This window comes from Protopterus annectens, chromosome 4.part0 (genome assembly GCF_019279795.1).
Source record: "Protopterus annectens isolate FY-2018-M chromosome 4.part0, PAN1.0, whole genome shotgun sequence".
Lineage (NCBI taxonomy): Eukaryota > Metazoa > Chordata > Ceratodontiformes > Protopteridae > Protopterus > Protopterus annectens.
This window is the reverse complement of record NC_056733.1, coordinates 1,413,332,747-1,413,359,028: the sequence shown is the minus strand read 5'-3', so window position 1 is coordinate 1,413,359,028 and position 26,282 is coordinate 1,413,332,747. Positions and strand designations below refer to the sequence as shown.

At 43.9% G+C, this 26,282-nt stretch overlaps 1 protein-coding gene across 1 annotated transcript in view; it reads right to left on the bottom strand.

Annotated features, from left to right (window-relative positions):
- SKP1 (S-phase kinase associated protein 1) overlaps positions 1-26,282 on the bottom strand; it is a 241,021-nt gene that overhangs the window by 195,669 nt on the left and 19,070 nt on the right. The gene's annotated exons all lie outside the window — the stretch shown is intronic.

Below are 26,282 nucleotides of genomic sequence, written 5' to 3'. Positions count from 1 at the left end.
TGGTTTTAGTGACAACAGAAATGGTACTATTCAATTGCAAAGACCTAGTATATTTAATCCCCCTTATATTAAAATCACTGAATTATTTGAAAATATGTGCGAATTTGACATTAGGGATTTTTTTCTAAATAAACAGTTTAGTCATTTTTGCAACATGACACATGAAGACATCAAGAATATAGAATTTCTATGTAATATCAAAACAATTCGTATCATGAAGCCCGATAAGGGCAATGGAGTGGTTATAGTGAATAAATGTGATTGTGTCCGAAATGTTTAATATGCTTAATGAAGATAATTATATTGAGGTCAGTAAACATGAAATTAATATGGCTTATCAAAAGATAGATTTGATGTTAGAAGACATGTTATTTCAGGGTAGTATTAGTGAAACTGACTTTGATTATATGAATAACAATTTTCCTTTGGTCAGTGGAATATTTGGGATACCTAAAATCCATAAAGGCCTTGATAACGTTCAGTTTAGACCAATAGTTGACAGAAAAAGAAGTAAGGTGGCTTTTATAAGCAAATATGTGGACAATAAAATGAAGCCAGGATTGAAAAGCTTTTCTTATATTACGAAAGACTCTTGGCACTTTTTGGAGAAAGTAAAGAAAGTTGATTTCCAAGAGAATTGCTACTTTGTGACGATTGATGTAGTTAATTTATTTACATCTATTCCCCATGACGTTGGTTTAACATGGTTGGGAGAACAATTGTACGCCACAGGGAAGTTCGATCAGGATGATATTAATACTTGGGTGATGTTAATGGAATTGGTCTTACATAATAACTTTGTTTTTTGAAGAACGTTATTTTAAACAAAATACAGGTGTTGCTATGGGGGCCGCTTGTGCCCCCACTTATGCCAATTACGTAATGGCCTTTTGGGAGAACAATTATGTTTTCAACAGTGAATATAGTCCATTTATTAAATTTTACACACTGTTTTTGGACGATATTTTTATAATTTGGCAAGGGGAAAGGTTAGCATTAGAGGCCTTTATGGATTATATTAATCAAACGGCTTGGTTTTTAAAATTTACTCATAATATACAAAAAGATAAAGTAACATATTTGGATGTGAGTTTAGCATTTGTTCAAGAAAAGGGATGCCTGGTTTCAAACATATATAGAAAATCCACATTTTCCAATTCATATCTTCATTATGATAGTTGGCACCCCAAGCACCAAAAAAGAGCTATTGTCAAGGGACAAATGGTGAGGGCCGCATGGTGAGAAATGTCTGATTTTGTTAATGAATTGGAATTTATAGCACAATTATTTTTTAATAGGGGTTACCCCAGAATTTTATGTGATGAAATCATGAATGAAATACTCTTTAAAAGAGATAAGGGCATTATTCTACCTATTCTTAAAAATAATGTGGAACTTTTTAGTGGTACAATGGAACAAAACAGTGATGATTTTATATCAAAAGGGAATTTTTTGTTTGTTTTGACCTACAATGCAGACGCCGAATTTATTAGAAGTATTATAGAAAAGAATTGGGAATCCTTTTGTAGATTAAAGGATTTTCAGGAATTTGCTGCTCGTCAAATTAAATTCATTTTTCGTAGAGATATAACATTTAAAAGATGTTTGAAACATGTACATTAAACAATGGTTCCAACAATAATAAGACTAAAAGAAATTTTAAATGTGGAAGATGCTTGACGTGTAGGCATATTATGATGACGGGCAAGAAATTGGTTATTAACAACATACCTATTAACATTATGGGACACTGATTGTTATTCTGTCAATGTGGTATATATTGCCGTATGTCAGTCATGCACTGCCTTTTATGTTGGAAAGACATGTAGGGCTTTTAGAGAAAGAATAAAGGAACACATATTGGATATCCAACATAAAAAACCTTCAAATGCCTTGGCAAGGCATATTATAACGCATAATGATCATCATTTTAAGTTTTGTATCATACAACAACTAGAAAAAGATCCACAAGGTAGAGTCACTGAATTTCATTTAGATGTTTGTGAAATTAAATGGCAATTTAAACTAAATGCACACTCACATCCAGGGTTAAATGAGTTTGTCAATCAAGCCATTCTTGAGATTAAGGCATATTTTGGGATAAATACATCTACAAGGATAATATACATAAAATCAATCAATATACTATATGGTATATTATTAAATCAAACACATTTTTTAACATTTGTATATTATTAGTACCATAATACAAATACATTTTAATTTTAACAAATATATTTTATTAATGTATTTATGTATTTGATATGTTATGTATATACATAGTTAATTATAATAAGTTATTTGATTAACACAACACTAGTTAGTTACTATTTTAGGTGGGGTAGTTTTTTGAGATACTTGCGTGGTTTTAACAAAGTATTTAACCATGATATTTTTAACAATTCATTAATTGTCAATTTATTTGAAGTGATAATTGTTGTAATTAGCGAGTCGTTATTGATTGTGGTTATATACTGGTTCAACACACTCTGAAGAAGTCATTTGACGAAACCTAGGTCAGTTGTGGAGAACCAGTTTTCTCATTTTTGTATTTTCAGTTGGTGAAGCTTGTGCAATAAAGTACTGTGGTGGTTGAGCTTCAGACTCCGTGGATTTCCTAAATTAGCTAAACTGTTCAGTGCACACAAGCCAATCATCACAGAAGCTTGCGTCACTTATTCAAACCTGTCCAAAGCCTTAGTTAGATGCTCTGTAGAAAGGACATAGCTCTCCTGTAATCGCCATTAGTGGCTGCCACCACTACCACACCACCACCTATTGTGGGTCCCTTGTCTCACGGTAAAGTAACTGTCAGTTTTTTTTTTTTTCTAGTTTGGCCTCCACCATTTCAGCTACTTCCATGCTTGCTGCAAAAGCTAATCTAAGACTATACAAGAAGTAGATGATCAGCTCCAAAGGTCCATAAGTTCTGTAACCAAATTTACCATACCAGTAGATGTTTGATCACTGCTGCAGTAGCGTTAGCTATATGGGTTACGGCCTGCCAAGGATATAAAAGCTGGCTAGCTGGCAAAGGTTCAAGGCACCTTCCACACACCCAAGCTGTCTGGCAGCTCATGCTGAGCTGACTAAAACACTAGTTTGGGCACCCAACCCTTCTGAGCATTCCTGCCACAGAAAGGGAGTCCAGGTCCTTAAAGGGCAATGCTACCAAAAACACATACTCAGGCATACACATACTGAAAAACAGGGATGAATTATGGGATGGGGAGCAACTACTACAGTCTTCACTGTCACTGTAAAGTTTATTTACACAGCTTTACTATGTTTTTTTTTTTTTTAGAAACATTCATCACAAATGACTGACAATCGTACATTTATACAACTGAAAAGGCATATTGACATACATGAATCTATCCAGTCACTGTCAAACATTACATAGCTCATTCAAATCCTGCCTTTTTAAACCTAGTTCTTCATCTACATGTATTGTTACCATAATTCACTTTTTTCTATGTAATTTGCTCTTACCCTTTTCTAAAGATTAAATTCCAGTTCTCGGTTACTACATTCACTACTTCTAGTAAGGCCGGTTTAGACTTGGATTTCCATTTTCTAGCAATTACTTTTTTTTGGCAGCCGCCATAATTAGACTGAGTAAAGCCTTACTATCTAGGTAATTCTGATTCTACATCACAGCTCAAAAAAATAATTTCCTTAGTTATACAGCACTCTACAGGGAGTCTTTAAAGCCTACCAACTCATTACACTCCCAGAAGATGTTCCCAATTACCTCTCTTCCCCACCACACTACCAATATTTTCTATTTATGTGAGGAAAAATGATTGGTAGTCTACTTGGGGCTATAAAAATACCTATGTAAACATTTCTAAGCAAAGGTCCAAAATCTTCTAGTCTTTTTTGCATATTTGGGAGACACACATCTCCCCCACTGGTTCTTTGTAAATTGCTTATCCAATCTCTTCACAATCCTTTCCAACTTCCTCTCATTCTTGAACATATAAAATATTGCATAACCAGTACTAAATTGCCCCTTTTTAATACAAGCTTCTTTTCTAGATTCTACTAAAAAACCTACCAGTGCTGGATTTATTGCTTAGGATCCCCCTATTTCTCTTTGCCTGTACTGATATCAATCCTTGATGGGGAAGGCAATCTTGTTATTGTTATTCTCTTTATGGATCTGCATCCAAAATCCCAGTCCCTCCTTGTTTGAAATCCCTCAGTTTCATAATCATACCTTTCCATTTTGTATTCCAGTTTTCTGCTTGTGCTATGTACAGGAGTCTTAACTGTGTAGCTCTGAAATACCCCTTAAAATCAGGTAATCCCAAACCACTTTGTTCAACTGGAAGAATCAGCTTATCCCACTTGTCTCCTGGAAGAATCAGCTTATCCCACTTGTCTCCTGCAGTCTTCCCCTCCCAGATAAAATCCTTCATCTCTATTAACTGCTAACTACAACTTCTCCTCTGGTTGATAAAAAATATACCTGACTTGTGTATAAAACTAAAGGGACAAACATTTTAACTGCTTGCAATCCTGCTATCCAGGATGTTGCTAAACCACTTCGTCTGAGAGTACATAATTTACAGCTATTGCCTTTGTTTTAGTTTCATTAATTTTGTATACCAAAAATGTGAAACCACTTCAAAATGTGCAAAACAGAAATGTCCTTTTCTGGTTTTATCAGGTGTAAAATAATATCTACAAATAGAGCCAGCTTTTCTCGACTACCATACCAATTATATCCTTGAATTTCTGAGTCTCTTATTTTCTCTGCCAACGGTTCTCAATATAGTGCAAACAAAAGGGTAGGACACCCCTCCTGCCTGGTTCCTCTGCTCAAATTATCAGAGAGGAACCCACCTACTTCAAAATTTTGCCTCCAATCCCAGACATATCCTCTTAACCTTATAAATTTTATCACGGAATGCAAATGCTTCCATTGCCCTGCTCAAACTCCCAGCTGACATAGTCAAATGCCTTCTCTGCATCAAGACCCACCAACAGTGGTATGTAAATGTTCACCTCTCCACACACACCTATGAACCAAATCCAATGTTGGCATAATCTTTGTCATTATTTTAGGCATTGCAGACACTTTATAACCATGGCTTAGGATCAAAATGGGCCTGTATGAAGCTGGATATGATGGGTCTGCCCTCTTTAGGTATTCGTTACCACCAGTTTCTACTAGGATGCTGGTGCTTCTCAAAATACTGTTAAACAAATCCTTCCAGATATTTCAGCCCCCCCCCCCCAAAGATTACACACTTCCAAAAGAATACCATATAATCCTGGGGGCTTTCCTGTAGATTGGTTATACATCACCATTTTTATATCTCCTCTTATCCTGTTAATAGTCATCTTCCTCTAAATTTGGCATATTCAATTCTTCCACAAACCTTTCCATTTGTACCTTTTCTTGATCTCCATATTTCTCTGCTTTATACATAATTTCTGAAATGTTATTTCTAGTATCTCTACAGGATCTCATTATCTTCCTTGTTATAGGCTCCTAAGCTTGGCAACAACACTTTCTACTTTGTTGCTCGAGTCATTGCACTAAAGTTTTTGTGCTCTGGCATTAATAAAAAAAATTGCTCCTTTCTAAATACATGCATATTATAAAGGTAATTATTTTCTGCTTCGCATTCTGCAATTGCTCCTTTTCTTGTTCTGTGAGATTCCTCCTATTCTGCAATACATTCAACATTTGTCAGTCCCTCTAAATATTGGATTACTTCTTAACCATATCTATTTCCACCATATTTTGAACTCCACTTTAATTTTCTCACTCCCTAGCTATACTTTAAGAAATTTCTATCTTCTCTTATAACTCCCAAATCATTTCTTTTTAACAGATAGGTGAAAAAGCACCACTCTCATTTTTACTTCATTACCCTGCTTTATTTTAATTAGCACGTGATCTGATAGTTATTGCATGCATATCAAAACAATTAAATTCACATATTCCTGTGAACTTTGAAAGTTCTGTCTAGACTAACCCAGCTTTTGTACATTCACTCTGAACTCCTACTATTGAATTCACATCTTGCATGCCAAATATTTTATTTATTTTATATTTGTTGACCGGGTTTGTCCGACTGGGCTACAATTGCCCATTTTCACCGGAGGCCAAAGGAGAAAAGCTCCAACAGAAAAACAGAAATTTTACATATTGAACACAGAATACATTCATCAGTACCCCACATTACATTGTCATACATTACACTATGGCAAGTGAAATGCATACAGAAATGCATTCAGAGGGATACATTCATAATTACATATTATATACATAATAATGCAATAGTTACATAGCTGAAATATTTTACTAGTTATGTTTGTACAGTGATGTAGCAAGAGAAGATAAAGTAGTAAGTTTATTGAAGGGAAGGAAGAGAAGAGTGGTAGAAGGTTATAGGGGAGTGTTTACAGGGGATAATTACATTGGCAGGTCATTTTTCATGAAGGTATTTTATTGTAGTAGTTTTGAATTGATTGGGGTGTTACAGGGATCTTATATCTAGTGGTAGGCTATTCCAGGCCTTGGAAGGGTTAAAGTTAGACTAGGTAACCCATTTTGGTCCTTGGTTTGTAGATTTTTAGTAGGCCTTGTTCAGAACTGCAGAGTAATCTAGTGGGTAGGTAATGAGAGATTAGAGATAAGATAAAGTTGGACAGAAAGAGGGTTTGTAGAGAATGGAGGGAATAATCTGAAACTGATTATACTGAAGCAGGTTAAGTAATTCTAGCCAATTTAGCTCTTTTAGTGAGAGAGAATGATGGGACTTGGAGGAATTTTGGGCAGCAAATCTGGCAATCCTGTTATAGGTGGTTTCTAACTTTAGTAGTCCAGTGTTGAGGCTGGTGAGAATTTGGGAGCTATCGAGTCAAGGGGGTAAGAGGTAGGCAATCTAAAGAGTTAGTTTTGCCATTTTGGTAAGATATTTTTGTTTCTATGTAGGAGACGTAGTTTGAGATGTGTTTTTCAAATGATTATTGACGTGTGAATCAAAAGTTAGTCCATCAATAATAACACCTGAGAGTTTTGTACTGGTGTCCACCTGCATTTGAGTATTTTGTGACAATATGGAGAAGGAAGACTATGTGGTAGGGAGAAAGTAGTAATTTGGTTTTCTTTGGATTAAGGATAAGTTGATTTTCAGATAGCCAGTTTTCTACAGGAGTTGAGAGGACTGTGTGATTTTAGTTGAGTTGGTGATTCGGCAATAGTGCCAAGTGTAGAATTATCTGTGTATTGCATCAGTGAGGATCCAGAATAGGAAGAGTAGAGAAGGTTGGTATAAAGATGTTAAAAGTGGCACAAGGATGAAGCCTTGTGGAACATCCGTTTTAGCAGGGAGAGGAGGGGAGAAAGCGAGCCATTTGACTAATTTGGGTCCATCAGAGAGCTGTTAAACCAAGATATAGTTTCATAGTATAGTACTAGGCTATCTGCCCTGGGGCATTTGTAAGCCTAGCCATAGTGATGTGGCTTTTGCCACCCCATGAAATGGTACAAAAAATGTACAGAATAAATTCAGAATACTGTGCCTCTGTCTAGTAGTGACACAATGAAGGTCCCCTTATATAATAGAATTAGTTTACTGTGCCCCTGTCTAGCAGTGACAAAGATGTGACCCCTGGGGTAAACTTACGATCTCTCATCCACTCATCAAGATTTCTCTTGGAGAGTCAGTGAGGGGCTCTGCCTAATATGAACTGGGATCTTGTTCCAAAGCATGGGAAGCCTCTGGGTTATGAATCTATCCCTCCAGCATGTCCTATTCATACTTGTGCCAAGGTTCAAGTCTTTAGCTCTCGTGTTCCTGATGGACTTGGATTTTCTGAGGTGGAGCATGTCCATCAGATCCTGATTGGACATGGCCTTGTACGTCAGACAGAGATCACCTCTGAGCAGGCGGTATGCTACTGAATAGAGCCGAAGTTTCTTTAGTCTGGCAGAATAAGACACATGTTGGAGAATAAGACATATGTTGGAGACCCTTGATCCTCTTGGTGAGGTACTTTTGTGGTCTCTCCAGCTGTTGCAAATGCCGGGTGAGGTACATACCAAATGGGGCATTGTACTCAATCATGGGTCTGATGAGGGAGGAATATAGGGGTACAATGACATCCTTGGATCTGGATGTGAATCCCTTCATGATGAGGTGTGCAAGGTAGAATGTTTTTCTAACCACTTTGGCAACGTGGGTGTCAAATGAGAGGTCGCTGTCGACTTGGGTCCCTAGGTCTCAGATTACTTTTTCAGTACTCAGTGGGCTGTCTGTGATAATTTGTGGGTACTTTGTTTTTCCCAAAGGGGATGACTATACATTTTTTGGCATTTAGTTTAAGGCCGTGACTCCGGCACCAGTTGTCCATTTCTGTGAGGCCTTTTTGTAGGATGTGTGTGTCTGCTGGTGTATCGACTATGGCGCCTAGTTTGCAGTCATCTGCGAACTTTGTCAGCCACAGCCCGCCCATGTTTGCTTTAACATCTGAGAAATAAATGCCGAACAAGAGGGGTCCCAGGACAGATCCCTGTGGGACACCACTTGTGACTGGCTTTGAGTCTGACATTGCTCCAGCGATTTTAACTTTATGGGTTCTGTCCTTTAGCCAGTTTGCAACCCATCTAGTGACATAAGGGTTTACTGTTAAGCTGTTGAGCTTATCTATGATACCTGAGTGGGGTATTGTGTCGAAGGCCTTAGCCAAGTCCAGGTATGCTGTATGGACTGCTTTGCCCTCATCAATGGCTCTAGTGGCTGTTGCGAAAAAGTCAACCAGGTTTAAAAGGCAGGATCTGCCCTTTACAAAGCCGAACTGGGTGGGGTCAAGTGTCTGTAGGTCCCCTATGTCTCTGTTTATGAGTTCCATAATGATTCTTTCCATAGCTTTGCAGACCAGGCTGGTTAAGCTTATGGGGCGGTAGTTTCCAGGGTCTGTAGAGGCACCCCCCCTTGTGGAGTGGGACCACTGTTGCTGTACGCCAGTGTTCAGGTACATATCCCGAAGTAAGGCTAAGGTTAAATAGCATTTTTATGTGTGGGTTTAGCTCCTCCTGGAGTTCACGTAACACGCAACCCGGGATACCGTCAGGTCCCATTGATGCTGTGTTTTTTGCTTCGTTTAGGGCGGTTCTCACTTGGACATCTGAGATGACAGGGAGATTACATTCAGCTGGGATAAGTATTTCTTCTTTTGGGGGTGAAGGAGGGGAGAAATTTGCACTGAACCTGTCAGCCAGAATGTTGGCAACATCTGTGGGTTCAGTGTATTTTTTGTTGTTGTGAACCAACTCTGAGCATATCTGAGGGTTTCCGCCCAGGTTTCTAACATAGCTGAAGAAGACTTTGTGGTTATCTTTAGTGTCCTTAGCGATTTTTCTCTCAAAGTTAGCCTTGGATGTTTTTATGAGAGAACGTAGTTTTCTGCTAATGTTGATCAGAGAGGTCTTCCCTTCATGGGATTTTGCTCCGACGTGCAGTAGCTTCCTTCTTTTGTTATACAATTTGTTTACGGCTGAGGTCCACCAGACAGGACGCTTACCTTTGGTGGAGGGGGACTTGGATTTGTTTGGGATTGCATGATCCATGCATTCTTGGAGATGTCCATAGAAAGCATTTGTGAAGGATTCTGCATTGTGGGATGTGGTATCCACTGGCACAGTGGGCTTAAGGGATACCATCTCAGTCTTAAGAAGAGTGAAGTCTGCTTTTGAGAAGTTTTTCACTGTGGTCTTTTGTGCTGGGGGTGGAGGTGGGATATGTATATCCAGGGTGATTAGTTTGTGGTCAGATCTCACTAGTGAGGGGTATACTTCCGGTGTGGAGCATTTTGTCCCCATGTTTGTGATTATCAGGTCTAGTATATTATCTCCCCTAGTGGGAGAGGTGACTAGTTGTTTCAGTGCATTTGAATTTATGAATTCCAGGAACCTTTGGGCTAGGGTATTAGGGCTAGAATAATGTACCCAATCTATGTTTGGGTAGTTGAAGTCTCCCAGTATGATGGTATTTTGTGATACATTCATATCCTCCAATGTCTTCAGGAAGGCTGAGTGGGGTTCTTGAGATTGGGAGGGTGGTCTGTAACATGTTACCAGTTGTATAGCAGTTTTGCCTATGGTTAGTTGCACCTGTATGGTCTCTGATGCTTCATGTGTTGCTACTAACCTGGAGGTGTGGGTGTCCTTGATGAACATGGACACTCCCTCCTTGTGGTTCGGCCCGGGTTTTGGGGCGAAAAGCATGATACGAGGTATAGCCTGATAGCGCTGGGGTGCTCTCAGGAGCCTTGAACCAGGTTTCAGTTACTGCACAGACGTCGATGTTCTCCATGCTGAGGAGTGCATCAAGTGCCTGCATCTTGAGATTTAGACTTCTGGCGTTGAGCAGCATTACCCTTAGTTTTTTTTCCATTTTTGTTTTCTAAGGAGGTGGGTTTGTCTTTTGAGCCTTGCCTAAAAAAGGCACTATGGGGGTGGAAAGAGCCTTAGCCAATATCCGGAAGCCCAGTGGCGACAGGTGTAAGCCATCCCTTGCGAAGCAGCGTGGCTTGCCCAACATGTCATCCCAGGCAGACAGACACTGGATCCCCTTAGAATGACACCAGTACTTGAGCCAATTGTTAAAGCTGATCATCTTGTCTTTGTATTGTGGTATCATTCTTGGTGAGGGCAAGATGCTGCTCAGGGTCAGGGTCATACCAGCCTGGGCTACATAATCGGAGAGCTCCTCTAGGTCTCTTTTCATGTAGTCCAGGGAGGTACGTCAGGTCATTCACACCGGCATGGACAATGACGGAGTCATATTTGTACTTGCTTTGGAGTAACTTGAGTGCGTGTGTTATGTGGCGGATCCTAGCTCCCGATAGACAGCTCGCAGTCACTTTCTCCTTGTTCAGCCTGGTCAGCGGGACATCAGTGTGTCTGACTATAGAGTCACCTATTACTAGTGTATCAGGCAAGGTGTTTGGCCTTAAGGGCTGTGATTGGTTGACACACTGATTTATTGACGTATGTGTTGCATGTGTTTTGTTTTGAGGTGGTGGATTTTTGGATGTCTGCTTTGGGAGCCTCTGTTGTTTTGGTAAGTTTTTTATTGGAGCCTCCGAGTATGTCTTTGTGTTTTTATGTGTTTGGTTTGCATTTGTGGTAGGTCTATGTGGGACTGGGATTGTTGTGTGTGTGGTTGCCATCTCCTCCTGGCTGGTCATGCCAGCCCTTAGTTGAGAGAGTTCAGCCTCCAGTTTGACTATATAGTTGCATCTCTCACATGTATTTGTGTTTGTTGGGAGGAGGAGAGGGTTGTCTGTGTACATGAGACAATTGTAGCATTGTCTCAAGATACCCAGATTGACCAGCTGAATTGGAGATGACGCCAGTAATCTACCACTCGACATGCTAGAACAGTATAAGGGAGTGCTGTACCTTTAAGGGAAGTGGATATTCACAGGGGTGGTAAGTAGATGTAGTGCTTTACTTAATACGAGAGTGCTTACTTAGTACAGAAGTATTGAGAACAAGTGCTAGGCTTATAATATAGTGAGTAGTCTGGTTATACTAAGAGTAGAGCTTCCTTAAGGGAAAATTTGAAGAGCAGACTTGGCGGAGCCAGAAAAAGTTTAACCTTGTTTAACCGGCGCTGCACAACTGAGCAAAGCCGTGCAAACGCAGATTTTAAACAGTGAACTACAAAAGAGCTAGAAATGGTCCAAAACAACCAATTACTACAGCTTCTTGTGCTGAGGTCACTTCCTACAGGGACAGGTAGGCTGCTCAAGGCTCCCCACTCCCACTGGTGAGCAAAGAAACTTCCTTCTATCCAAGTAAGGTAATGGACAACACAGGAACTACACCACAGCCCAGAATACAGCAATGCCTGTAAACTGGTCTAAACTAGTCGAGGAGAGGCGGGAAAACAAGGATTATTTTTTTGGTTTTTGTTTTTTTTGGTAGAAACACACAGAAAATGCAGAAACCGTGACAAATTAGTTACACAGGCTAGCACACTTTAGTGGGCAGCCTCCACAGTTAAATTAAATAAACTTTCGATCAAATTCGACTAAAATGTAATTTTAAGTGCAGATTTTAAAATAATGCAGCAAACAGTTAAAAAACAGTTCAAGCTAGTTCAGGGTAAGCTACAGAAGCAATTCCAAGTGAAAAAAAAGCAAAGATAATTAAATCCAGAAAGTAGTCACTTTTCTGAGTTCCCTGCTGCTAGGACCACTCTGCAGAACCACGAGGAGCTTTTGTCTGAGCAGTAGATGGAGAGAAGTGTAAGTTTGCTAGTTTAAGGAGAAAGTTTATGAGATACTGTATCAAAGGCCTTAGAGAGGTCAATGAAGATTACTGTTCTAGCTAGTGATAGAGTTTTGGAAAGACAGGAGAGTTGTAGTAATGCTGTGCACTGGACGAAAGCCATGTTGGGTAGGTGAGTAGATTCTTTCAGAAGGTAGTGTAAGACTTGATTGTGTATACATTTTTTCCAGAATTTTGGAGAGTGGTGAGAGTATGGCTATGGGTCTAAAATTAGTTATATCTATGGAGTTTCTTCCTTTGTGTATTGGAAGGGTGTAAAATTGCTTCCGGATGGAAGGGAATGTGGATTCTAGGAGAGCGGTTTATTAGAATAGAAACTGGGAAAGCAAGATCAGCAGCCTGAAGGAATACGGAGGGAATGTTGTCTACAGATGCGGAGCAAGGTTTTAATTTAGATAGCACAGTTTTAATATAGTTAGTGGAGACAGGTTTGAGGGAGAAGGTAGTGGTAGGGTTACTACTGATGGAAGAGTTGAGGTATTAGGTCTATTGCTGGTGGGATGGTTTGTGTCTTGATTTAGTAATTTGGATATTGAATCTATAACGTAGTTGAATATGGAAGCAGTCTCCTCATTATGTTGTCAGGATGAGGGTTAGAGGACTATTGCACCTGGGTGTAGTATTTGGTTTAGAGTGTCAGAACTTTTTGGGGTTGGATTTAAGGGTAGAAGAGGGATTATTATAGAGGTTATCTTTATTTATGTGACTTTTTGCAAGATTTCCAAGTTATTGATATTTCTGGAGATCTGGTTGAGGTTTAGTTTTAGTCCAAATTTTCCATGCTCTTTTTTAGTGCAAGAGTGTTTATGGTCAGCCATGGGGACATGTTAGACTTTATGCGGACTGCTCTAAGGGGTGCCAGAGAATTGAAAATACTAAGGAAAGTGGAGTTAAAAAAGTGGACAGCTTCATCCAAGGGGAGTAGTTTTAAGGGACCCCAGGTCACTTAAAGATTTGAGAGTTTCAGAATTAAAGTTTTAGTTTTCCGTGTTTGATAAACCTTTGAGGTTTAGCTTGATGGAATATGTATCAGAGTATTTTCATTGGGCACTGATCACTTGGGGAATTTGGTCGTGTTTCAGGATTATGGTATTTGGAAGGGTGTGAGACATCCAGTCAAGGAGAGATGAGGCTGTATGGTAGTTACTGAAATAAGTGGGATTCAGAGATGAGTTGAGCAAAGCCATAGAGCTTAAGGTGTTGTGAGGAGTTTTGAAAGGACAGAGATAGCCAGTTAATGTTGACATCCCCAAGAATGATAGTTTCATTTGGGATGTTGGGAGATATGAGCAAGCATATTTTCCAGTAGGGGGATGTTATCACCTTGTTGAATGTAAATTGCTACAATGGTGATAATGGAATGGCTATTAATATTTAGGTTTACAGATGAAATTTTGGCTGGGAAGAAGGCTTGGTATGCAAAAGTAAAGTCAGAAATGGTAAGGTGGTTAGAGTGTAGGATAGCAACGCCTCCACCTTTCCTTTTTGGTTGATCTAGACGGTGTATGCTATAGCCAGAGGGCAAGGTCTCTATGCCTTGATGTTTCATAAATTTCTTCAGAAATCTACCCTCCTTTGTTATAGCTCCCTTCTGGGAACCCCCAGACATTCACTGCTACAAAACATAGCTCCCTTCTGGGAACCCCCAGACATTCACTGCTGCAAAACAAATTCCAGTCTCCAAGTAATATTCCCTGCAAATTATTTCACAGAATTTTTTTAAGATGCATTATAGCAGTTTTAAGTGCAATATAAATACACGCCAGTGCAAGCCTCCCTCCTTTGCTAGTAGCCCCTTAGTACTACAGATCTATCTTTTATTATCCTCTTGTACTGCAAGAGGAGCTCTAATAGTGATAGTACTCTTCCTTTGCCCAAGGTATTCTACTGAACAGTCCTGAAAACCTACCAAATTCACATGTTCAGTTCTTTCCACACGTCTCCTGTAACACAGCTATTTGCACTCTCTCTCTGCACTCTATTTTTTTATATAGTTCACTACTTTTTTGTATTTATCTGTAAGATCCTTAACATTTAAATACACTACAGAAAGCATCATTATGTTAACTTATTCCACCTTTTTTGTAGCAGCTTTTTTGTCAAGTATCTAGTTCCATCTTTTGTATTACACTGTCAGGTTGATCTTTTATACAATTTCTTACCATATTCACTTCAGCCTGTGTCACATCTTGCAAAAAAAGAAGTTATGTCTTACCATAACATTCCATCGGAGTTGCTGATCTTCACTGACCCTTGACTGGGGAGGGCAGGGTTCTGAGCCTTCAGAACAGACTCAGCTGTTATTCCAGCTCGTGCCTTCCAAAAATTCGAGCTAGGCTCTACCCAGGATTCTCCTCACTAAAATTACCTCAGTTTGCCTACAACAGTGATAGACAAAAACAGATGAGACCATTACCTGTGAACCTATTATGAAGCCAGCCTTGGAAAGATTTGGTTCACCAAGAGTTCTAAGGCAGGGGGGAAAGAGGGTGGGAATGTCAGATTAGTGAAGATGTACACCACAGATGGAACGTTATGGTAAGAACTTTATCTGACGTTGTCAATCTTCACATAATCCTCAACTGTGGGACAAGTCCCTAGCTACCTGAATCTTGGGAGGTCTCATGGAAGAATATTCCTAAGCACCATCAAGCCGAATGATGCACATCCCCTAGAAACCTGGTCCAGTTGTAATAAGTAATAAAGGTATGAGGAGATGCTCATGCAGCAGCTGCAAAATTATCTAGGGAAGCTCTAGCATGAAAATCTGCAGAAGCTGCTACAGCTCTCATTGAATGAGCTTTCAAAGGACGTGGTAGATGTAGTTCCTTTTTGTTGTAAAGGAAATTAGAAGTTATGTACTCACCATAACGTTCCATCTGAGTAGGTGACTTCATTTGGATGCAACCTGTGGGTTTCGGATCCGAGCCGGCATTTCAAAAGCTTAGGATCGGAGCTCCTAGCTCCTCCCTCTACCCATAATCCCCTGCCAAGCCCTAACTGACCTCAGATTGAGTTTGCCTATATAATACTAGAATAAAAAGTATCTAAATAGATGAATAAACTCTTATTGTATAAAGGTCAGGGGGATGGAGGGGGGGGTGGTTGCATCCAAATGAAGTCACCTACTTGGATGGAACGTTATGGTGAGTACATAACTTCTAAATCTGAAGTAGGCAGACTTCATTTGTCTGCAGCCTGTGGGACAGAGTCCCCAGCTACCTAAATCTTGGGCGGCCGTCATGGAAGGATGTTCCGGAGCACCACTGAGCCAAAGGATGCTCTCCCCCTGGAAACAACATCCACCTTATAATGAGAAATGAAGGTATGAGACGAGGCCCAAGTGGCTGCCACGCAGATATCATCCAATGGCACTCGGGACTTAAACGCGGCTGAAGTGGAAACTGCCCTAGTAGAGTGAGCAGTAACCCTCTGAGGAGCAGGCCTACCTGAAGTGTCATAAGCCTGCAGAATACAATTAGCAATCCATCTCGACAGTGTGACTTTGGAAACTGCTTTGCCCATAGCAAATTTAGCAAAGGAGACGAACAGTTGATCTGATTGTCTATGACCAGCCGTTCTGTGAATGTAAAAGCGCAATTGTCTATGAAAATCTAAAGAATGCAGCTTATATTCTCCTTTGTTTTTATAGTTGGGGAAAAACACAGGTAAATTGATTGATTGATTGATTAATATTAGATTCCGAAGAAACTTTTGGAAGAAAAGATGGATTGGTCCTGAGGCACACCCTATCGGGGAAAAAAGGAGAGGTAAGGCGGTTTGACGCATAGAGCCTGAAGTTCCGACACTCTTCTGGCTGATGTGATGGCTACCAAGAAAGCAGTCTTCCAGGAAAGGTACTTTAGATCTGCAGAAGCTGCAGGCTCAAAGGGGGGAGCAGTAAGGGCCTGTAGAACTAAGGATAGGTCCCAAGGGTGGTACAGCTTCTTTGACCGGTGGCCTCAACAGAAAAACTCCTTTAAGAAAGGTCTTGCAAAGTTTTGCAGTCATGAGGGGAGCTGACTCATGACCCACATGATAATGGGAAATCGCTGCCATTTGTACCTTTACCGTGGAAGAACTAGCCCCTTGATGAAAGAGGTCTGTTAAGAAGTCCAGTACCGCAGACATAGGTGCCGAAAAAGGATCAACATGTTTCTGGACCGCCCAAATAGAAAACCTTTTCCATTTGCTCCGATAAACCTTCCTAGTGGAAGGATTATGAGCCGCCACTAAAATGGCCTTGACAGGTGACGAGATACCGGGAGTCCTAATCAAGGATGGAAATGGAGCAGCCAGGCTGCCAATTTCAGGGTGTGTAGATTCGGGACCGGGAGTCCTAGAGGATGGGAAATGAGATCCGGGATCGGATCCAGAATCCAGGGCGGATTCACTTTGTGAGACCATACATAAGGGAACCAAGGCTGACGAGGCCAGAACGGGGCAATGAGAATCATTCTGCTCCCCAAACTGTTGGCTTTCTGCAAGAGCCTCTGCATCAGAGGTAGTGGAGGATAGGCATAAAGGAGACCGGGAGGGCCAAGCATGCACCAGAGCATCTCTCGGGGATTCCCCAGGTGGGGGAAGTAGAGCAAAGAAACTGTCGCATTTGGCGCTTGAGTGAGAAGCAAAAAGATCGCAACAGGGTTGCCCCCAGACGGCAAAAATCTTCTTCGCTACCAGAGGATTGAGAGACCATTCGTGCGGGGAAAGAATGGTGCGACTGAGCTTGTCCGCAAGGATGTTGGATTTTCCCGGAATGTGCATTGCTACAAGAAAGCGTTTGGTGGAAATTGCCCATTCCCAGACTCTCATGGCCTCTCGACAAGGGGATAGGACCTGGTTCCCCCCTGCTTGTTGATGTACCAGACTACTGACATGTTGTCGGTCTGGATCGCAATAGTCCCCGTAGGAAGAAGGCTGTGAAGTGCTTGCAACGCTAGGAGCACTGCCCTCATCTCCGGGACATTTATATGCAACGAGGTCTCTGAACTGTTCCACGTGCCTTGGACAATCTTGCCAGCAGAATGCCCCCCCCCCACCCGAGGCGAGAAGCGTCTGTAGTCACCGTGGCTCGGGGGAATGTTGCACAAAAGGGTCTCCCTGCTAGAGGCTCCAGAGACTGGAGCCACCAAAACAGGGAGTCCCTGCATGCCTTGCTGACCACTATCGGGCTGTTGAGAGAGGAGTACAGCAGGGACCACTGGATCTGTAGGGTCCATTGAAGAACCCGCATGTGTAAGCGAGCATGAAGTGGAATAGCTGCTGCCATTGAACCCAGGGCCCTCAGGACTGAAGCCGCCGTCGTTAACGGTTGCAGGACTGCTGTGATACGACACCTCAGGCTGGACAGCCTGTCTGGGGTGAGGAAGAACCGATTGATCTTGTGTCCAACCTTCCTCCTATGAAATCTATAAGTTGTGTGGGGTGCAGTAAAGATTTTTCCCAGTTTATGGTGATGCCCAGCCTTGGGGCTATAAGGAGGAAATGGTCCCTGGCTGAGCACAGTAGATGCCTTGATGATGCCGTCAGGAGCCAGTCGTCCAGGTACGGAAAGACCTGTAATCCCTGGAGTCTGAGGTGGGCCGCTACTACTGCTAGTACCTTGGTGAACACCCTGGGGGCAGAGGTGAGACCGAAGGGAAGGACCCTGAACTGGTAGTGGCTGGCTCCCAGCCGGAAGCGAAGGAACCTCCTGGACAGTCTGTCCATCCGAATGTGGTAGTACACGTCCTTGAGGTCGATAGAGCACATCCAATCGTTCTCCCGCAAAAGGGGGAGTATAGATTGTAGGGTGACCATCCGGAACTTTTGCTTGGTTACAGACAGGTTCAGCAGGGAAAGGTCTAAGATCGGTCTTAAGTCCCCCGTTATCTTTGGCACCAAGAACCACCTGGAGTAAAAACCCTGATCCGGTCTGATCTCGGGGGACGCGCTGGATGGCTCTTTTTTCTAGCAGCTACTCGATTTCGACAGCTGCTGCCTCCCTTTGGTCGGGTGGTACATCGGGGAGGCTGCGGGATCTGGGGATTTTGCTCAGGAGAATGGCATAACCTCTGGATATCACACGAAGCACCCAACGATCTGATGTGATTGACTCCCAAGAAGTCAGGTGCCTCGAAAAACGCCCCCCCGACTGCCTCCAGAGACGGACAGCCGGGCAACCCTTCAGGGCTGTTGCGTGGGTCTGTCAGAGAAAGGTTCTCTGGACCCAAAGTTCCTAGGAGTCCCTCTGCCTCTAGGACGGCGACCTCCCTGTCCTCCTCTGCCACGGAAGGACTGGTTATCCGGAGCAGGTTGGGACTGCTGCGACTTCCGGAACCACATCTTCTTCTGCCCCTTTTGGTTCTTCGAGAAGGACCTCTGGGGAGCTGAGAAGCGGACTCCGACGGCAGACAGCGTCTTCCCGTCCTTCTCGCTCTGGACTAACGTTTCGTGAACAGTTTTGCCAAACAAGGCAGAACCATCAAAGGGGGCATTCGCGAAGGTCGCTTTGAAGGGCTCTGCGAAATCACAGTGGCGGAGCCAGGCCTGACGCCTCATGACTAGGCCCGCTCCGCTAGCTCTAGTGGCTCCCTCGGTAGCGTGAGAAAGTAGCCACATAGAAGTATTGGAAACTGCTCTAAGAGTGGCCATACGGGTGGAGTACACTTGTTTGTCCTCACCCGACATGGACTCTGGGGGGGATGCAGCGTACTCTTTAATCAGGTCCCGCTGCATCCTGATGACATGTGCCATGTAGTTCAGCGCTCTCAAAGAGAAAGTTGCTGAACTAAAAACTCGCTTTCCAATGCGATCCATCGAGCGGGACTCTTTGCCCGGAGGATGCATAGAGGGACTCTCCTGGGCTAACTCCCTCTTCGTGGCTGCAGCCATCATCATGGCATCTACCGGGGGTCCCTTGCTCCAGTGAGTGCAGTCCGCCGGGGGGCTCAGGATACGGTCCGGACGCTTGGGTACAGGCTCAACGGTGTCCGGATCCTTCCATGCTCTGGTGGATATAAGGTCCACCAGAGGATCGGCAGGAGGGGACACCCAAGAGGTAGATGGACCCGCCTCGAATGCCTCCAAGAACACAGACTCGTCTGAGGAGGCCTTGGGGGCAGACCCCCCCCCCCCCGATCCTTAACATCTCCATAATGTCTCCAAAGGAGACGTCTTCCGGGGGTGATCTTGGGGAGCCCTCCCCAAGTCTGTGTCTTCGGTAATGGACTCTGGGGAGTCCACGTGCCTCCTTTTGCACTTACGCTTCCGAGGCACTTCCTCTGGGGGACTGCCCGAGGAGTCCTCTTCAGCAGCTAGATGTTCCAAGGGAACTACTTGGGACATCAAGGCGGGCTATCCCTGGGACCGGCTGATGCGAGCCTGGCCCAGCTGCAAGGGAGTGCGGGGTGGAGCCGTGGCAGGGACCGGGGGTCCGGTAGTCCTCAACAGCACCCTTTCCACTATGTCGAAGGCCGAGGGGGAGCCAGCTTCTCTAAGCCCCGAGAGCCAACCCCCACTCATATCTGATGCACGGACCGGAGTCGGAGCCAAAACAGTCGGATCCGAGAGACCGGTGCGCTCCGACTTAGACGGAGTCGAAGACACACCAGCTCCCTCGGATCCGAGGCTCGGCCCTCGGGTCCGAAGTACCCGAAGCGCTCAAGGGATGGGTCGGATCCGAGGTGCGCCGACCTGTCGGATCCGACCCACCCCCGGATCCAACTCTGCCCGGCACCGACAGCTCCGAACCCGGGGTGTGGGTCGGAGAAGGAGCCAAGGGGGCGAAAAAAGGGGTCGAAGCCCCTCCTGGATTGGGGGGGGGGGCTAAGAGCACTCCCATTTGCATTTGGGCATGGATGAAACGCCTCATCATCCGGTCCATGTCTGCTTCGGACATTGAAAAGGTGGATCTAGATGAGGCCACCGAAGCGGACCCAGAGAGCCGCCTCGGGGACCTCACTGAAAGGCTAGCCTCCTCCTCCTCGGGCCCAGAAGAGAACAGAGGGGAGTGGAGCCGAGGAGGAGATCTAGAAGACACAGGGGAGGCCCGTTTAGACGGAGGAGCCGAGCTTGAGGTCTCGGCTCTCCGTTTGTGGTGCCTCTCCTTGTGTCTCTCCTCCTTCTTTCTCCCTTGTAGTCTCCCTCTCCTCCGGCTTTTTGGTGGGAGATTGAGTCCCTGCCGGGAGAGGGGAGACCACAGCACCCACGGAAGGCTGCTGGCTAGTAGCGGCAGAGGCCAGAGCCGCATCTGGAGGGAGAAGTCCCGTCAGAACAAGCTTCAACCTCAGTCTCCCTTAAAGCTCGGGGGTTGAACCCTGCACATATGGTACAACCAGATGACAGGCGTTCAACCCCCAAGCATTTAACGCACAGAGTGTGGCCATCTGCTGGGGACAGCTTGTGGCCACACTCGGTACATTTAGAAAACACTGCCTTATGGGCTTCTGACATCCTAAGCCCTAACAGGCCTAACACACACAGTAAGAACAAACACACAAACTACGCAAAACCCGTGAAAAAAATTAACTAGGTAAAGAGAGAAAAGCCTAACACATACACTCTAACTAAATATTAAAAGTTTAAAGTTTTTCAAAAACTCTTATCTTAACCAGGAGCTAGAAGAGTCCGTTGCAACTTGAAACTCTGCAAATGAAATCTGAGGTCAATTAGGGCTTGGCAGGGGATTATTGGTAGAGGGAGGAGCTAGGAGCTCGGATCCTAAGCTTTTGAAATGCTGGCTCGGATCCAAGGTCGGATCCGAAACCCACAGGTTGCATCCAAATGAAGTCTGCCTACTTCAGATCTATACATTCCTTAAGCCAACTAGCCAAGGTAACCTTAAACACTGGATTACCTAAAGTGTGTGTAGAAAAGGCAATGAACAGTTGGTCGGACTTTGATGTCATTTGTTCTGTGAAGGTGAAAACAATTGTCTGCATACATCTATTAAGTGCAGACAGTACTCTAGTTGAAAAATTAGGAAAAGGCAGATGCAAGGTTTGATTGATATTGGACTCTGAAACAACCTTTTATAAAAAGGATGGATTTGTCCTGGACAGACACGCTGTCCTTTTGAAATATCAGACGGGGGGGGGGGGGGGGGGTTGCAGGACAAGGCTTGAATTTCAGATATTCTCCTGGCAGAAGTGAAGAACTTTAAAGTCAAGTTAAAGGTTCAATGGGAGGAGAAATGAGAGACTGCAGTACCAAATACAAATCCCATGGAACAGAGTGTTCTTTAAACAGAGGTCTGAGCATTAAGGTTCCTTACAAAAAAGGCTTTACAAAGTTTGAGACAGAAGTGATGAACCGTTGAAGCCAATATGGAAGTTAGATATGGCAGCAAGATTCACCTGAATGCCAGAAGCTGATTAGCCAGACTGATAGGGAAAGGCTGAAAAGTCAAACTTTGTCTATAGATGCTGCATACAGGTCAATATTGCAGTCAAGTGACCATTTAGCAAATTTTATCCATTTGTTATTGTACAATTTCCTAGTTCAAGGCTTGTGGTGGGCCAGAATGACGAGTCAGACTGGGGAAGTGAGGGAAGAATGCCTGGCAATCATGGGAACTGGAGAAACCACTCTGAGCTTGAGATGCTGAAGATTCGGAAGAACCATTCTCTTCAGGTGGAACAATAGGGCTGGAGATGTGTCCAGTATCCAGAGTTTCCAAAAGTAGAGGCCAAAAAAAAGGGAAACCAGACTTGTCAGGGCCAGAATAAAGCAATGAGAATTATTCTGTTCTTCAACCTATTGGCTTTCTTTAGAAACTGACATATTAGAGGAGTCGGGGGGGGGGCATACAGAAGACCGGGGGGGTCATGAAGAGCATCTCTGGGTGACTACTTCCCCAGTGAGTGGGAGAAAACAGGGCAAAGTAACTGCTGCATTTGTTCAGAGGGGACGCAAAGATCACAGCAAGGTAACCCCCAGTGGCAAAATATTTTTCTCAACCACTGAACAGACCACTCATGAGGCATGAGGATGGTTGTGCTCAACTTCTCGCCAATCATGCTGCAGCTCCCCAGAATGTACATTGCCATTAGAAAGCGGTTGGAGGAAGTCGCCCATTGCCATACTCAGAGCTTCTCCACAAAGAGGGTACAACCTGGTCCACCCCTTTGTTGATATACCATACTACTGACATGTCTGTTTGAAATGCAATCGTTCCAAAGGGGAAGGTATCTTGAAATGCTTGCAACATTAAGAGCACTATCCTTCTGTAGAACGTTGATATGCAAGCTGGCCTCCATCCTGGACCAAGTGCCTTGGACAGTCTTTCACAGATAATGCTGCCCCCCCCCCACCACAATCTGGGACACATCTGTGGTCTCGGCTTGGGGCGGAGGAGGGACAAAGGGACGGCCCAAGATTTTGTTGTAATGGAGTCACCAACTCAGGTGGTCTTTGCAACGACTGGTGATCAAAATCAGATGGGACACAGGTTGACTTACGGACCACTGGGAAGCCAAAAGCCATTGAAGAATTTGCATGCGATAACAGGCCAAGGGAACTAGAGTGATGATGGTTTACTATCAAAACCTCGAAACTTACAACTGCGAATGGTGGTTTCCATGATGCATATCCTCAACTCAAATATTAAGTAGGTCCACATGTCGATGCAGCAACACTGACAACGTTGTCATTTTAATGTTGGCAGCTGCCGTTGCCAACCATGCTTAGTGACCCTGCCTTGTGTACTTCTTTAACGGACACATGAACGTCGACATTCCGATGTACCATGTTCGAGGAAGAGCCTGTCATGTAACTGAATTTCAACATTTTGATTGTAAACCGTGATGGAGGCTGCCAATGACCCTAGAGTCTTGTAGGACGAGTCTTGCTCTTGTTTTGAATGATCTGGTTTACTTGTGACCTGATCCTCTGGAGCGTTTCTAAGGGGAAGTGACAAATCTGGTGACTGTCTAGCATAGCTCTAATGAATTCCAGCTGTGATGGTTCCAGATGGGATTTTTCTTAAAGTGATTTCCAAGGTGGCACAAAGATGGAGTGTACACTTGTCTTTACAAGTTGACGCTGGTGGGAGCAGTAATAAGCCAGTCGCCAAGATATGGAAATACTCAATCCTAGCGGTCTGAGATGCGCTGCCACCACTGGCATGCATTTTGGCAAACACCCTGGGGTTTGTGGTGAGAGCAAAGGCAGTGCCCTGAACTGATAGTGACTGGCTCCCAGCCAGAAACGCAGGAATCTTCTGGAGCACTTTGTCCATTTTTATGTGGTAATACACATCCTGAAGATCTACCGAGCACATAGTCATCTTTCCAAGAATGGAAATATTGACTGTGCCAAGACCATCTGGACTTGGTTTGCTGAACTGATTTTTTAAATGATGACATCCAAAATGGATGTCCAGTCCCTTTTTTTTTGGGCAATAAGAACCTTGAGCAAATTCCGGATCCTCTCCGGTCTGGTGGGACTGCCTGGATGACTTTTGTACAGCAGTTTTTGAATTTCTAAGACTGTTGCCACCCTTGTGAGTGGGTGGAACATCTGGGAGTCATTTTGGTCTTAGGTTTCATCGAAAGGGGAATGATGTAACCTCCGGAAATGATCCTCTGCACCCATTTGCCTGTCATCACTTCTAGACAGGCAGACTGGTGCAGGGATAATTATTCCCCCTACTGCCTCCAGAGGAAGGCAATTGGGCCTCCTTTCAGGAGTGCTGGCAGAAGTTACCACAGAAAATCTCTAAAACCCTGGTTTGTGGGACACATCTGCCTCTTAGATGGCATCTTCTATTATTACATCATCCTCTCCCCTGGGGGAAGTCATTGCCACGAGTCTTGGAAAGGTCCTTCTGTCTTTTTGAACCAAAGCCTCCCACTTCTGTTTCTCAGAGTAGGGCTGTTGAGGAGTGGAAAAGCATACACCCATGGCAGAAAGGGTCTTCCTATCTTTCTCACATCTGGCTAGCTCTCTAACCTTGGGACCAAACAGGGATGATCCATTAAAATGGAGCATTGGCAAAAGACAAATTATTCTGCAAAAGTCACAAATGCATCCAGACATGTCCCCTGATGGCTACGCCTGAACCTGCTGCTCTTGTCGCCCCTTCAGCTGCACGAGCAATTAGCCTCATGGACGAACTAGAAATAGATTCAAGTGTGGCAAGCTGAGAAGTTAACTTTTTCTCGGACCCCTTCAGCTACTGCTCCTGTAAGAGCATCTGAAAGCTCTTTAATCAGATCTCTCTGAAGCCTGATAAAAAAGCGCCGTATAATTCAAAGACCTGAGAGCAAAGGTCAAAGCATATACATGCTTCCCAAACCTACCCATAGTCCTAGACTCCTAGTTAAAGGACAGTTGGGGTTTCTACAGCAAGTTTCTTTTTAGTGGCTGCAGCTACCACCATGGCATCCACAGGAATACCCTTGGCCCACTATTACTTGTCATTTAGGGCAGAGAGAATTCGGTCAGGTCTTTTAGGGATCAGTTCGACAGGAATTTTCCAGACCGGCTGGACAAACAGTTTTATAAGATGGTCAGCGGGCGGAGAGATCAAAGAGGTAGAGAGCTGGATGGAAAAAGCCTCCATGTATACCAGTTCCCCTGAGGAAGGTTGGAGGGTAGTCCAGTCACCCTTCTGTTTCAGGATTTCTAGGATGTCCCAAAAAAATCCTCATCAGGGGGTGACTTGGGGGAACCTCATTCATCAAAATCTGTATCCTCTGAAGGACACTTCAGGGGAGTCCAAGTTCTTCCTCTTGCACTTTCTTAGAAGGTACCAGAAGAGGATATCACTAGGGTGGATCGCTCCTGAAGATTTTCTGCCCTTTGTCCCAGAGAATAGACTGGAGGAAGCTCCAGGTGAGGAGATTGACAAGTTACTTGGCCTGACAGAGATGGCAGAGTCCTCAATGGACAAGGCCCTCACCACAGACTGAAAGGCAGGCCCCTCCCAGAGGGATGGGAGCCCGGAAGCAAAATAAACTTTAGAACCATGGTCCTACCCTGCACTGAGGAAGCTGCCTCCAAAGCAAAAGCCAGGGTTGAACTTGCATATACCCAAGCCCCAAGGACATGGAAGGCTCCAAAGCCCCAAGGACATGGAGGGCTCCAAAAGAATTCAAGTCTAACCCTGCCCCTCAGAGCCAGAAACAAAGCACAGACACCTGGAGGTCTCTGGTTCCAGCAAAACATTAGAGCTTAAGGCAACTATCTGTGCCGGATAAAGAGTTCTGACCGGCACTTAATCGAAGCTGGGATGGTCGGTAACAGGGGCTCCAAAAACTCTGCTGGAGTTGGAGGAATTTGCATGGGTGTAGAAGACAAGGTTCCACAGTCAGCCTGGCTAGGAACTGAAGATGGAGGCAATCCACTCACTGTCAGGAGTTGGTCGACCAGTCTCAATAGACTCAGACAGGCTCTTAGTGGACCAAATAGGAGATGGAGCGCTTGGCGGCCGTCTCTCCAAAAAGAGCTCAGAGGACAGTCCACAAATTGGTCAAGAATAAGAGGTCTTCGGTAGAACTATCGGTTGTGACTCAGATACCACAGAGACCTGAGCTGCAGAGGTCGAGGAGTATCCTACCCCACCAGTGTCAAGGAAACAGCTAGCACCATGGGAGACTTGGCCAATTTAGAAGGTGGTTCCAAAGATGCTGTTAGAACCGAACAAATCCACTTTTTTTCATTTTGAAGACTAGGAAGAAGAGCTGGCTTCTGTTTTGGGACCAGAGACAGCCTCTTTAAACTCATATTCAAGTCCTTTGAGAATAAGCTTATTTTTACACTCCGTCAGGGTTCTAGTGGAAAAGCTGTGACAGACGGCGCAGTCTTCTTGAAGATGGACAGCACCAAAACAAACAAAAGGTGTGAACATCTGAATTTGAAATTTCTCTCACTTTTGGGACCTCTTAAAACCAGAGATGACTTTTGAGAGTTTGTTGGGCATAGCAGAAGCCAAGACCTCCTGACACACGCAATTACACACAGTCACAGATTTAGA